Here is a 14,558-nt window from a genome sequence, read left to right as displayed (position 1 = left end):
TTATAATGGGTATTGTTGAAGCAGCTGAAGGTGGTTGGGCCTAGAACACTATTAAGGAACACCTGCAGTGACATCCTAGGACTTAAATTTGTGGCTTCTGATAACCAAAAACATCTTCCTTTTGCTTGCCATGGCTATATCTCTAGTGTCAAGACTTGTTCCAGATTTGATAGATTCCAGTTTTGCTGGGGTCCCTTCTTACTATATGCAAACAAATGCTGACTTGATATCAAGGCATACACTCTTCCCTTATCTCTTTTTGTCCATGTTTGGTCAAAGTGAGGACAGGAGCGGAATGGTCTTGATGGAACCCAAACTGAGCATCAGTGAGCAAGTTAATGCTGAGTAAATGTCTCTGACAAGCACTCTTAATGATACCTTCCTTCAGCCCATTTGCTAATAATCAAGAGTAGACTTGAAGAGCAGTAATTGGACAGACTAGTTTCTTTTCCTGAATTTTGTGAACAGGAGACACCTGCACAATTTTACATTTTTGCCAGTTGAATGCCAATGTTGTAGCTGTGGTGGAAATGCTTTGCTATGGGTGCAACTAATTCTGGAATGAGTCACCAGCTCTTACTGAAATGTTTTCATAGTTTTTGCAATATTCAATGCCTCTGGCCTTTTTTTCTTGATATTAGACGAAGTCAATTGAATTGACTAAGTGACATCTGTCAGGGGACCTCTGGAAGAGGCCAGAAAGGATCATCCAGTCAGCGATCCTTAAGATGAATGTAAGTGCTTCAGTCTTGACTCTTGCAATAGTGTGCAGGCTCCCATAGTTAGTTGTTTGTCAACTACCATCATAGCTGGATATGGCAGGACTGCAGAGCTTGAGTCTGTTCCCTTGGTTGTGGGCTCACTTATTGTGCATTTGCTGTTTGTTCTGCTCCAATTTAAAGCTCCTTCTTTAACTTGCTGTATCTTCTTGTCTCCAGAGAGCGCTTTTAAATCTCTGTGAAAGCAGCTAGGTATTAAAGTAACAAAGTTTACAAAAGGTTGATATCATTGCTGTAAAGATTTTTGATTTTGAGGTCCATGTCAATCTTTGCGTTACTTATTAAAATAACCTCAAAGCTTAGGCAGGTGTATTTTTAGCTCTTTTGTATTATCATAGAATTTTAGGAATCTGCTGATCTGTTTTGAAGTCAGCAGAGCAAACAGCTGCTTTTTATCGCACTGGAAACTAGCTTAAACCTATGTTTTTGCAACCCAAATTTGGAGACATTTTGCATTATCAGTATGCCAAAAAATTGATGCTAGATTTTCCATTAGACTCAGTTGTCAGAAGAATGACTCAAAAAAAAACACCTGGAACTAGACTGCAAAAATGTGAAAATGCCCTGAGTGTAGGGTCTTGTACATTGTAGGGGAGGCAATGGCCTAGTGAAATTATTGCTGGACCTAGGTAATGTTCTGGGAACCAGGGTTTGAATCCTGTCACGATGATTGGTAGAATTTGAATTCAATAAAAACTTGGACTTAAGACTCTAATGCTGGCCATGAAAGCATTGATTGTCAGAAAATACCCAACTGGTGTGCTAATAGTTTAGGGAAAGAAATGGCTATCACTATCTGGTCTGGATTATATGTGACTACAGCCATATGGTTATGAGTTAAGGATGGGCAATAAATGCTGGCCTAGCCAGCAATGCAAACATTCCATGTATGAATTAAAAAATAAAACTTGTTGGACACTGGGTTCAGGACAAAGCTTGCTTGATTGGCATCCCATTGTAACCTATCACTCAGACCCATTACCACCAATGTTCAGTAACTGCAAGATACATCACAGCAAACCACCAAGGTTCCTTTTTTAAACGCACTTTCCAAACCCTCTGTTTACCACATAGGGCAAGAGCAGCAGACACAGGGAAACGTGAAACTCTCCTCCAAGCTTTATCATGACTTGGAATTATATCGCCATTCTTTCACTGTCACTGGATCAAGATCATGGATTTTCTTGCATAACACCATTGCAGTGGTATCCATCCAGAAGGATTCCAGTAGTTCAAGATGGTGGCTCACTACTCCAGGGCAAGGAGGAATGACAATAAATGCTGGTTGAGCTAGTAACAGCACAAAAGGACTTTTAAAATAAGTGATCATATCCTGGCCAGCTATCCTTAGTTTTGGAAGGTGACCCTATTTTCTGCATCTCTATATTTAAGTAAGTATATAGGAATGAATTATTTAAAAAAAAAAACTGATTATTACAATTCTACTTTCAATGCATTTCTCACAAAACTTAATAAAAACTGGTTCTCCCTTCTATTAATCTGATTTCCAGCTGTAAAAATTCAACTAAGCATTATGCAAACTTGCAAACCCTTAGAAAAATTAAACATAACAAACCTAAAACAAGTAAGAGAAAAAGGCCATTTAAATGCTTCAAGGTCATTCTATGAACTTTACCTGAACAATATAAATTCCAAGCATATGTTCTGAATGGAGTTATAATCCATAGCATTGAAACTTTTTGTTTTGCATGTTCATTTCTAGATATGCAAACATATTTGAAACAATTTTCTTTTTTAGCAAACTTTTGTCACTTTAAAATTAATCGTGGTGCAGGGAGACTTTCAGGAATTGATCTAGCCTGCAGCAAATGTCTCTTGCCACCTCACCATTTACCATACCAACATTTGCAATCCATGTACTAGTCAGCGCAATAAGACATGAAACCTAATTAGAGTCAACCTATTAAGCATAATGGGAGGAATTCCTGGGACTGAAAACTGTGAGATAAGAATAGCAAAAGTGCCTCCAACTTTAGGCCACCCTCTGAAGTGGTTTGAAATTTTATGAAACAGCCTGTGACTGCAAAAAACATCATGGAAACCCCACTTCAAGGTGATCTGTGGTATCTGATATGACCTGTTGATTAAATGTGTCCAGTGGAAGTAAGAGTAGCTTTTTATTTCTTTATTCATTAATGGGATGAGGGTGACACTGCTAGGCAGCATTTATTGTTCATCCCTATTTGCCCAGAGAGCAGTTCAGAGTCAACCACATTGTTGTGGGTCTGGAGTCACATGTAGGCCAGACCAGGCAAGGATGGCAGTTTCCTTCCCTAAAGGACATCAGTGAACCAGATGGGTTTTTCCAACAATCGACAATGGATTCATGGTCATCACTAGATTCTTAATTCCAGATATTTTATTGAATTCAAATTCCGCCATCTGCCATGGCGGGATTCTAATCTGGGTCCCCAGAACGTTATCTGGGTCTCTGGATTAACAGTCCATTGATAACACTAGCTGACTTCAAGGGCAGAATTTTCTGGATTTCCCCCTCAGAGGTGACATATCAGATATTGGGAAGATCCTGGTGGAAACTTAATCTACCCTAAGCAAGCATTTAATTAACTAAAATGGCAAATATAGAACATAGAACTGTACAGCACAGTACAGGCCCTTCGGCCCACTTTGTTGCGCCAAACTTTTACCCTAATCCTAAATTCTATCTAACCTCCACCCCTACCTTATACTATCATCCATATGCCTATCTAATAGCTCGAATTGTTTGTTGTGAGTTTGTTTTAATTTTAGTGGCAAGATTACCTTTGGAAGCCAGACATTTTGAATTGCTGACCTGCGTATGGACTCATGTGAGCAGTAATTGGCTGAGTTGGATTTATCTTGCTTTTATTGAAAGAGTATACCTGGGCAATTTTCCACATTGTCAGGAAGCCGCCAGTGTTGTAGATGTATTAGAATAGTTTGTTGAGGGCATGGGTCACTCTGGAGTTCAATTGCAGTATCCAGTGTCTTCAGTCATTTCTTGATATCACCTGGGCCATGATGCTGGGGACCTCAGGAGGAAGCTGAGATGGATCATCCATTTTCATTGCTGCTCATCTGACTGAAGATACTCGCAAGTGGTAGAAGTAGCTGGAGAGACTCAATTTCAATTATAAAAATCTGGAATAAAACTTGAGTTTCATTAACAGTATCATAATTTTTGTAGTAATCTAGCATTCATTTCCTGTAGAGACCTCCGTGTGCCTCCAGATCCACACTAACGGAGTTGATTACTAAAATGGACAAGCAAACCACTCCCTGGTTTCAATAGCTCAATGATAATTAGTGATGAGCAATTAATACTGCCCTTTTCAGCAACATTTTCATCCCATTATGAATTGTTTAAAAACAACTTCCCTGTGGCCATGACAGGTGGCTTAAATTGAAGAATTGTAAATCAGAAGGCTGCAATTGGAGTCAACTCACCTTCTTTATTAAGATGAGGCCAGAGGTCCTATGTAAGGTGAACTTGTCTCCACCTTCCAGCATGAACTGGATTATTTTGATTATTCTCAAAACAGAAGCATTTTTGCCTGAAGAGCCTTTTGGATTTTTAGTGTTCTCATACAGCAGAAGCAGTATTGTGGATTTCAATGAAGTAAAAACATTGCTTTGGCCAGCATGCAGTCATTATTTCTTACCAGAATAATTAATAATTCACTTTTTAAATTAATGCATGGAATTATAGAATGGTTGCAGCACAGAAGGCTTTTTGGCCCGTCATGCCTATGGGAGTGAAAGCCATAAGAATTTTGCAGTGCCTCTACACTATCGTACAAAAACAATTATGTATAAAATGCTGTTATACAGTAAAGAACAAAAACCTAATTTATACAAATGTAAGTTTTCTTCCACAATTTCCAAGACAGATCATTTTTTGACTTTTAATTTGCTAGGATAGTCTGTTTTTATAGTTACCTTCTCAAGGACAATAGGGTGAATATTAGCATCCTGCTATAAAAGAATATAAATATCTAATTTATGAAATTTATAGAAGCAATGCTAATTCAAGTGAAATTAATGTGCTGGCGGTATTTAAGCTTTAATTGTATCACGTTTAAAGAATGTTTCTGGGTTTAGTGTGATTACTTCAAAGCTTTTATCAACATTTTCTGCGACTTATTTAAAAAAGAAACTTGCAAAGGAAGTAAATCAAAATATGGATTTCCATTAAATATAATTTCTCTGTACAACTGGTGGATTTTTAAAGTTTAAAATGTACAGGCAATAACATTTCAAAATGATAAATGTACATTTGATATAATTGGCGTTTTATTTCTCTACTCCTATTTCAGATGTTTTAAATATTTCTTGAATGTGTTTTATGGCATATGAATAAGTTAGGTCAGAAGTCACATGACACCAGGTTTCAGTCCAACAAGTTTATTTGAAATCACAAGCTTTTGGAGCTCTTCACCTGATGAAGGAGCAGCGCTTCAAAAGCTTGAGATTTCAAATAAACCTGTTGTATTATAACCTGGTGTCATGTGACTTCTCACTTTGTCCACCCCGGTCCAAAACTGACACCTTCACATCATGAATAAGTAAGGTGATATACCTGCTTATGTCCAGTCACATGCACCAAATGGTTTTAAAATAGAACTTTATCTTACTTCCTTATGTACGACATTTGTCGTTTTTTTTTTTTAAATATTGTACTTTGTACTTTGTTTATCATAAATGTCTAGAAAGGATTTTGCCGGGATAGAGGGTTTGAGTTATAGGGAGAAGCTGAATTGGCTGGGGCTTTTTTCCTTGGAGTGTCAGAAGCTGAGGTGTACCCTTACAGTAGTTTATAAAATCATAAACATGGGATATGGTGAATAACCAAGGTCTTTTTCCTAGGAAGGGTGAATCCAAAACTGGAGGGGATAGTTTTGAGCTGAGGGGAAAGATTTAAAAATGTCCTAAGAAGTAACTTTTCATGCAGAGGGTGGTGCGTGTATAAGATGAACTGCCAGATGAAGTAGTGGAGGCTGGTATAATTACAACATTTTAAAAGGCAACTGGATGGGTATATGAATTGGAAGGGTTTAGAAGGATATGGGCTAAATGCTGGAAAATATGACTAGGTCAGATTAGGATGTCTAGTTGACATGGACGAGTGGGACCCAAAAGTCTGTTTCCATGCTGTGTGACTCTGTGACTCTATGACTCCATTTATGTTGAGGTACATTTCTACGAATACTTTGTTTATGGAACAGTTCTTCTCCAGAATAATTAATTCAGGAATGTTTGTTGATATTTTCTGCAAAGTTCCTGTTTTGTAATGGCAAACCAGAATTTATTGAGCAGTGATTCCATGTTTTAGGCCTCTCGCCCAGAAGCAATGAAACTATTTGCTATGCTTCTATTATGTCCTCCACCAAGATTCACTAATTTAACAAATTTGAATAGCCAAGCCTAGATTTTCCAGGAATGTAACATTCAGCATCACATTGTTACTAATGAGGTACTGAAAGGGTTTTTAGGATATCAAATGTCAGTAGAATCTTGATTTTAAAAACTTTATGCTTGTGCCTCGGAACAGAAGATGAAGATAAAGATAATAGCACTAGCTTGCTACCTTGATCATAACTGTGTTCCAATGAATTGCCAATTTGCTTTTAACATTCTGTGATGCAGAGAAAAAGGTAACCAAAAAGAAAAGAATCAGTGTCATTTGGTACATCACATCTGCACTGGCTCTTCAGATGTGCATCATTACTTAGTACCATTTTCCTGCCTTAGTGCCCTCTTGAATGCTTTAACTGAAACTGCTGCCTCCACTACACTTCCATGCAGTTTATTCCAAGCCCAATGTGCTCATTGTGTGAAAAATATTTTTTTCTCTCATCAATTCTTTTTTTTCCGTTTGGAAATCACTTTAAATCTTCACCCCTCATTTGTTGGTTCTTTGAATGGGAACAGTTTATCACTACCTAATCTATCCAGCCCCATCCTGATTTTGAAACTTTTATTAGTTCTTGTGGTTTCTTCTCCCCAAGGAAAACTGTTCCAACCTTTCCAAACTACACTCAACTGAAGTTTCTCATTCCTGAAACCAGTTTTGTAAATCTCATCTGCACACACTCCACTGTTTTCAGTCTTCCTCTATAGTAGCATCCGGAACAAATGACCAGAGGCACAAACTTGGTCGTCCTAAGTTGACCCACAGCTGGAGAAATTTGGGCTTGACAGAAATTTAACTAAACTAAATTAAACAGTAGGCAGCAGCTATTGACTGCAGAGCAATGGAAACTAAGGTCAAATAGGTCACAAAGGATAAGGGAACCAGTTACAACCAGTCTAACAGCTGTGTATTGGAGAAGTTTTGATCAGGCTTCCTGGCACTATGATTTCCATCACTGCCTGAGTCCATGCACTGTACACCTCTTCAGTGTGCTAACAATGCAGGCTGTTGGCACAGTCCCATTGGATGCTTTGAACCCAGTTCATGACCCCAATAGCCAAGAGCCATAGAACATTCAGGAAAGTCAGGTGGGGGCGGAGGATGGTGTGGGTCTGGTGGGGAAATAAAGACATACCTGGAAACCACCGAGTGCAGTGTGAACACACACAGCAAGACTCGTGATAGACCAACCTAAGAAGACCCAGGAGAAGATCTGACCTGACCTGTGAGACCTATTCTCGCAGAAGGGAGCGAGCCCAATGTCGAAAATGAAAGAGATTCAAATAGTCTAGCTTAAACACGTTGCTGGTAATATGCTTTCACAGATGGATAGAGTGAGATAGAGAATAAATATTTTGAAAATTTGGGAAATGCTCACAGTGTTTTAAGGAATATTTTGTGAATGAAATTGAGTTAAACCACAAACCAAATTGCCCCTTTGTCCACCTCACCAACAGCAGCACTTATGTAAAGTGTTTTTAATAAATAAACTGGTGAAATTCTCCAAAGCACAGACAACTGTACACAGTACTCTAGCCAAGGTCAAACAAGTGTTTTATGAAAGTTCAACAGTACTCCTTGCTTGTGCTCTATAAGCCCAGCATAATGTATGTTTTATTGATTTCTGCTTTCTGCACTTGGCCTGCCATCATCAATGCTCTGTGGACTTGTGTACTGAGGTCCCTCTGCTCCTGCACCCTCTAGAATCATACTCTTTATTTAATATCATCCATGTTCTTTGTACCAAAATGCAACTTTCTGCATTGATCTTATTGGTGAACTTCATTGAACTTAAATGAACTTCATTGGTCTTATTCATCTACTCCACCAAATTGTCTATGTTCGCTTGAATTTCTACACTGGTCTCCTCACAGTTTACAATGTTTCCAAATTTTGTTTCATCTGCAAAATTTGAAATTGTCTCCTGCATTCCAAGATCTAAATCATTAATATATATGTCAGCCACCCGGAAGCAACATATTATCCTTGAGTCACATCTACAGTCATAGAAATGCCTGTCCATTTTCCTAACTATTGAATCCCAAAACATTCATAGAATTCATACAGTGTGGAAACAGGCCCTTTGGCCCAACAAGTCCACACCAAACCTCAGAGCATCCCACCCAGATCCACCCCTCTGTAACCCACCTATCCTGCACATCCCTGAACACTATGGGCAATTTAGCATGGCCAATTCACTGAACCTGCACATCTTTGGAATGTGGGAAGAAACCGGAGCACCTGGAGGAAACCCATGCAGACATGGGGAGAATGTGCAAACTCCATACAGTCACCCGAGGGTGGAATTGAACTTGGGTCCCTGGTGCTGCAAGGCAGCAGTGCTAACCACTGAGCCACCGTGCTGCCCCGTTGGGGAAACATAGTCGGCAGGCTTGGAGGGGAACTTGCAGGCGGTAGTGTTCCCATGTATCTGCTGCCCTTGTCCTTCTAATTGGAAGTGGTCATGGGTTTGGAAGGTTCGGTCTAAGGACGTTTGGTGAATTTCTGCAGTGCATCTCACAGATATGATTGTTTCCATTCTTCTTCCTTCCCTCTAGTACAGCCAAGCTCCTCATAGGGCCGTGCAATTTCTGGAACAGCCAGCGACAGCATAGAAACAACCAGGGAAAACATCCTCCTTGCATCTAGCCTGTCTAGCATTGTTTCAATCAGATACACTCTCAGCTTTCTTGACCTCAGCTTTCCTGCTCCTCTGATGCTGCTTGGCCTATTGTGTTAATCCAGCTCTACATCTTTGTTATCTCACACTGTCATCCTTCTAAACTCTTGTTAATACAAGCCCGTTCAAACAAATCTCTCTCTATAATGACATTCCTGAGATTTCTGGTATTAGTGAGTGAAAATTTGCTACACTCAGTCTATGGCAAGTATAACGTTCCCTAGGTAGGGCGATCAAAAGTGCAAGCAATATCCAGGCATGATCTCAGCAGGGTCCTGTATAACTACAGTGAGACATCATAGCTTCTGAACTCAAATCCTCTTGCAATAGAGGGTATTGCCTTCTCGCTTGCTGTACCTGCCTGTCTACTTGCATTGACTGGTGTATAAGGACAGCCAGATCCATTTGTAGATATTTTCAGTCAAAGCATTCAGACATATTATGACCCACATCTGGAGCATGTGGACTTGAACTCGGGCCTTCTGACTCTGAGGGAGGCCTCTCCTCTACTGTATGATCCTATGACACTACTACTGTGCTACAAGAGCCCCAAAGGTATTGTTACCATACTCCTGTACAGTCATTCAAGAAAGAGAGTTAATTGGCAGTGCATTTAACCTGAGGTTCATCACAGTTCAGGTGGGGTGCAAGCTTGAGAAGGTTGGACCTTCTTGGTGACCTCAGCCAGTATGAGAATTGAATTTGTGCTGATGGCATCACTCTGCATTGCAAACCTGCTGTTTCTCCAACTGAGCTAACCAAGGAACTAAAAGTTTTCTGACCAAAATATATATGAAACATTCTACAGTTTTCAGTTCTCACAGGGGTGGGGAGGCTGGATGGATTGACTGATCTCTCCCTATCTATCATCTTTGTAAAATTTTTAAATGAACCAGTTTTGTACATTTTGATGCACCATAAGACCCCTAGATTTAGACAACTTAGATATTTAATACCCAATCTGTTCAGAGATGTTATCACATACCTCTTGAGCAGGTAGGATTTGAACCTGGCCTCCTGGCACAGAGGTAGGGGCGTTGCTGCTGCACCACAAGAGCGCCTTCGAGCAGATCCCTTTGTACATTCAAACTTTATTTAAATTGTGATTTATTGTAATACTCTTCCTTTTCTGTTTTTCACATCAAAGTATATAACTTTATAGTTAGCCGCATTGCACTGCATCTGTCATGTATTTGCCCACTCACTCAATTCGTCTAAATCATTTTGAAGCCACCTCACAATTCATATTTCTGCCCAGTTTTGTGTTGTTGGCAAACATGGAATTGTTGGATTTGATTCCCTCATCTAGGTCATATATTTAGGGAATAACTGAGACCCAAGCAATGACCCTTGTGGTACCTCACAAGTCACTGTTTGCCACCTGGAAAAAGACCCAATTATTCCCACTCCCTGTTTCCTGTCTGCCAACCAATTCTCAATCCCTGCCAATATGACACACTCTATCCCATGTGTTTTAACTTCGCTGATTAGCTTCTTATCAGGGACCTTATCAAAAGCCTTCAAACGCAAATTCACCACATCCACTGTTTCTCATAGATTTACAGAATCATATAGTACAGAAGAAGGCCCTCAACCCATTGAGACTTTATCGCCAAAAATATGACTACGTATACTAGTCCTACTGTCCTGCACCAGGCCCATAGTCTTGAATATTATGTTAAAGAAAAACCAAAGAACTACAGAAACTAGAAATCAGAAACATCTGGAAAAATTCAGCAGGTCTCGCAGCATCTGTGGTGAGAAAGCAGAGTTAACATTTCAGGTCCAGTAACTTTTCTTGAGAATCCTTCTTTAGTTCTGAAGAAGGGTCACTAGTCCTGATACGTTAACTCTACTTTCTCTCCACAGATACTGCGAGACCTGCTGAGTTTTCCCACCAATTTCTGCTTTTGTGCCTTAAATATTATGATACTTCAAGTGCTGACCCTAGCACTTTAAGATTGTGAGGATTCTAGCACAAGCTACCCTCCCAGGCAGTATATTCCAAAACCTTCTCCTTAAATCCCCTCTAAATCACCTACCTTTCAATTTAAAATTATGTCCCCCTTATTATTTGTCCTTTGAATAAGGGGGACAGCTGCTTTCCATTCCCCTGTCCATTCTACTTGTAATCTTATGTACCTCCATCAAGTACTCCTCAACCTTCTCTGCTGCAAAGAAAACAACCCTGAACTTATCCAGCCTCTCTTCATAGCTGAAATTCTCCATTCTGGGAAACATCCTGGTGAATCTCTTTTGCACCTCCTCCTGTGCAATCACAGCCTTCCTACAGTGACCAGAACTGTGCACACAACTCCAGCTGTAGCCTGAACAAAGTTCTGTACAGCTCCAACATGACCTCCCTGCTCTTATAATCTATGCCATAACGATAAAGGAAAGTGTCCCCTGTGCTTTCTTAACTACCATAGAATCGTAGAATCCCATTTGACCCATCAGGTCTGCACTGAACTTCTGAAGAGCATCCCAGCCATACCCATCCCCCTCCCCCACCTTCCTGTATTTACCATGGCTAATGCACATACCCTGCATACTCCTGGACTTGTGTGATAATTTAGTATGGTCAATCCACCTAATATGCACATCTTTGGACTGTGGGAGGAAACAGGAGCACCCAGCAGAACCCACAGAGACACGGGTAGAATGTGCAAACTCTGCAAGATTGTTACCCATGGCTGGAAATGAACCCGGGTGCCTGGCACTGTGAGACAACAGTGCTAACCACTGAGCCATCATGCTGCCCCCTGTTAAATTGCCCTGAACCTTCAGGAATCTGTGGACATGTGCCCCAAGATCCCTTTGTTCATCTAAGCTTCCTTGTGTCTCACCATTCATTGAGTACTCCCTTGTCTTCTTCCAATGTGCTACGTCTCATTTATCCATCTGCCATTGATCTACGGAGCTGACTAATCCATTTATGTCTTTAACACCTTCTTCCTCGCTGCGACACTCGGCCAATCTTTGTATCATTCGCAAAGATAGTTATCATCCTCCCAAATTTTCATCTACATTCGTGAATATTTCAAATAATAAAGGGTCTACACTGATCCCTGTGGTGTGTCACTGCACACTGGACTCCAGTCACACAAACACATTCTACCACCATCCTGTATCTCCTACCATTAAGCCCCTTAATCTGCAATATCCATGTCTACGCCTATCATGCAGCTCCAGCAATTTAGCAGGGAATAGCTTAAATTACTCTGCGGTTCAGAATATTTAAATCAAAGAGGATCCCAATGGAGGAAAGACCACAAAGATCAGCTGTTTCTCTTAAAATTGTTGTTTCCTCGTTCTGCTGTTAAAGTCAAGTCAGAAGCTGGATAAGCCTAAAAATGGACACAGGATATGTGATTCAGTAGCATCTGTTGTTTCTAATAAGGGCAGGATGTAATCTTTCTCCTGCCTGCTCATTGAGCTATGTAATGGAACCTCCAGCAGCAGGTGGTGGTGGAGAAGGAGGGTACTGAGCTGGGGAAATTGAACAATAGATGCTTCCTGGAAGAAAGGATGTTCTGAGGAAAGGTCACCGGACCTGAAACATTAACTCTGATTTTCCTTCACAGATGCTGCTAGACCTGCTAAGCTTTTCCAGCAATTTCTATTTTTGTTTTTTATTTTGAAAGGATGTTATTGTCAGAAAGAGACTTCATGCGTAAAGACAGATACAAACAAAGAATTTTCTCAACCAGATGTGAACTACCAGCTTGATTCTGTGTAAATACTCTGTTTTTATTAGCTTAACTTTATATTCTCTTCATGCCTGTAAAGACTTATGACTGTGGATAAAGAATCTCTGCCAAGTGATATTTGGATTGACCATGTGTTTTAATCTTGTGTTGCATTTACACAGCACATATGTCAGGTCATGGTGAATTATATTGAAAGGTGTCCAGCCAAAATGGAGCATGTGTTGGAGGAGTTCAAACTGGTGATTTCCACAAGGGAGGCCAAAGCTACTTCAGTATTATTGAAGAGTAAAGCATTGCAGAAGAAATTTGATCAGGTAGAGACTCCCCTTGGATGTTCCCTTGATGTTATGTAGGTAGGAATCAGTACTCTTGGTCTGATATTCAACTTGCCAATGAGTATTAAGCTGGATGAATTTGGGGAATGACTGATGTGCCAGAAATTGAAGACTGGATTGAGTTTGCACAGCTGGTTATGGTACTCAAAAGCCTCAATCCAAGTAATCAGATGGTGTTCATGATGGAACATCTGTATGGGAAAGCCTATTGGGAAATACTGGCAACAAATATAGATGATTAAAGAAGTTTGCAGTGAATCTTTAAGATACTAACATAGATCATGTAGTTACCAAACTCGGGAAAAGGGACTGAGAGGTTCTTGAGCAGATTGACATAGGGAGTGCAGAAGTTTTGGAGGTTTAAAAATGGACAAATCTCTAATTCTTTTTGAGTTATATCCCAGGTTGTTATGAGAGGCGGGAGCGGAAATTACAGAGGCTTTGACCCAAAATTTTAATTCCTCTCTGGCCTCAGGAGGTGTCAGAGGACTGGAGGGCAAACCAGAAAATTACAGTGTCTCACATTAGTGAAAAGGAAACTTGATTAAGAAAATTGACTTTGAGAGGGAAGGTTTCATCAGGGATAGTCAGCATGATATTGTCAGAGGGAGGTCAGGCTTAACAAATATGATAGTTTTCTTTTCAGAGGTAGAGAAGATGAAGGTAGCGCATTGTTTATTTTTTAATTCATTCATAGAAGGTAGGGACTGCTGGCTGGGCCAGCATTTATTGCTCATTCCTAAATGCCCAGAGTCAACCACATTGCTGTGGGTCTGGAGTCACATGTGTCCTCAGCTGGTCAGGAATATAAGTTCCCTCCCCTAAAGGACATTAGTGAACCAGATGGGTCTTTCTCCCAGCAATCAACAATGATTTCATGATCATGAGTAGACTCTTAATTTCAGATTTTTCTTCCCCTACCATCTGCCATGGCATGATTTCAAACCAGGTCCCCAGAATATTACTTAGGTCTCTGGATTAATAGTCTTGCATAAATACCATTAAGCCATTGCCTTCCATGAAGTTTATAGAATATGTAGCTAATATGGATTTCAGCAAAGCCCGTCACGATAGACTGATAAAGAAGGCACATGGGATCCCGAGTAAGTTGGATCCAAAATTAGCTCAGTGGTACAAGACATAGGGTGTTAGTAGAAGGCTGTTTGTGTGACTGGAGGCTGCTGTCCAGTGACATACCATAGAAATCAGTGGTGGATCCTTTATTTTTCGTGATATATAACATATTGACTGCGTGGTTAATAGTGAAGAAGGAAGTCTTAGAAAGATATGGATAGTTGGTCAGATGGCAGATGCGTGGCAAATGGAATTTAACCCTGTAAAGTGAGGTGATGCACTTTGGAAGAAGTAACAAGAAAGGGAGTACTCAATGAATGGCAAAGACACTAGGAAGTTCAGAGGAACAGAAGGATCTTGGGATACTTGTCCACAGACCTCAGAAGGTGGCAGGATAGGTTAATAAGGTAGTTAAGATATGTAGGACACTTGCCTTTATTGCCTGTACGTTATGAGAACAAGGAGGTTATGTTGGAGCTGTAAAAAAGCCTTGATTCAGCCACAGCTGTGTGCAATACTGGTCACCTCACTATAGGAAGGATGTGACTGGAGAGGGTACAGCGT

Source organism: Rhincodon typus, chromosome 1 (assembly GCF_021869965.1).
Source record: "Rhincodon typus isolate 14 chromosome 1, sRhiTyp1.1, whole genome shotgun sequence".
Lineage (NCBI taxonomy): Eukaryota > Metazoa > Chordata > Chondrichthyes > Orectolobiformes > Rhincodontidae > Rhincodon > Rhincodon typus.
The sequence above is the reverse complement of the archived record's forward strand: the minus strand, read 5'-3'. Positions refer to the sequence as shown.